Raw genomic sequence first — 1,527 nt, 5'->3', positions numbered from 1 at the left:
TAGATAGAACGATAGATAGATAGATAGATAGATAGATAGATAGATAGATAGATAGATAGATAGATAGATATCATGCTTATTCAAAAGCTGTATGTGAATATAAATGTATTTGCCGTGTAAAACAGGACTGACAGTCATATTCTGCTGCTGTGTGAGCGCGAGCCGTTCACTAAAGCTTTCTTGGATATATTTGCTGCAGTGTTTCTTCTCCATGTTGTGTCCTGCCTGATCTTCTACAGCTGCTGATTGACTTTTCCAAGGGCCGTCTCTCTCGCCTTGGTGTTGTGATGACTGTGCAAACGCTGAGGCTTCAGCACTGCCAAAACTCCGCTTTCTCACAATGCTTCCTTGTTTTAATATTTTTAATCACCGATATATATATATATATTCCATCTTTCTTTTTTTATATTTTGGTCTGTGTTCTATTTGGTCTAACACAATCCCAATCAATTTAATTACTAAATCACTTTGTCATCGATGTGGTTTTTGTTTAGAAATCAAATAAACCACCGAACGGGTTTTGCCTTATCTTGTTTTCATTACTTGATCAGCGGTTTCAAATCTCAAGTGGGCATCGAGACTCCTTCAGGGAGTCTAAACTCTCATCACGTGTGGTCAATTTACAACGTCGTGTAAGTACAGGCTGGAAACTAAATAATGCTTTTTAATGAGAGGAAAATTCCCTTTAAACATTGATGACTGGAACACACATCAAATGATCATTTATCATAACCAAAAAGAGTGACAGTTAATACATAAACTTAATCCAAATAGAAACCCATCAAAGAAGAAGGGGTAAATGTTGGTAAGTTATATTGATATGTCAATAATCAGTATCTTAGTGACAAAAACTATTTGGTTTTCATGAGAAAATCTATATATTTATGTATGGTTATGCCTGCTTTTCCTAAAGTGACCCTTTGTGAAAAAGAAGTATACTTCTTTAAAATGTTTACAAACTTTAAAACAATATACTTTAACTTAATGTACTTTATATGTAATTTCATGATTCTATTGTATTTGAAATATTGTTAAAGTGGTAATTATGGTAAAATTATAGTAACCTTTAAAAATGCAGGTCAGGTTTTTAAATTTGTTATTTCTAATTAAATTTTAATATTTAACAAATGTAATATTGAATAAAATGCTACAGTTAAAATTATAATCAAATACTTGACATGCTTTAGTGTTAGTCAACACATCAAAATAAGTCTACTTCTTTAAAACTTGACATTAAATGTATTTTAAAGCAAAGCTTTTAATTTGACATTGTTACAAAGTGCACTTTTTAAAAATACACTTAAGTGTGTTAAGAAACATAGTCGTAAAAGTGTCTCGTTTTAGTACATTAAGTGGCCTTTTTTACCTGAAAAATATACTTTTAAGATCTGAAGTACACTAAAGTGCACATTCAATACTATTAAGCACGCTTATTTTTCACAAGAGGTCTGGCATTTGAAATTTAGCTTTGTTTAGATTTAGGAAATAGTCTGGAAAATCAGTGCAAAAGTACAAAGCGCATCAAAA

The sequence above is a fragment of the Sinocyclocheilus anshuiensis genome, unplaced genomic scaffold (assembly GCF_001515605.1).
Source record: "Sinocyclocheilus anshuiensis isolate Anshui unplaced genomic scaffold, SAMN03320099.WGS_v1.1 scaffold988, whole genome shotgun sequence".
In the NCBI taxonomy this organism is placed as follows: Eukaryota; Metazoa; Chordata; class Actinopteri; order Cypriniformes; family Cyprinidae; genus Sinocyclocheilus; species Sinocyclocheilus anshuiensis.
The sequence above is the reverse complement of the archived record's forward strand: the minus strand, read 5'-3'. Positions refer to the sequence as shown.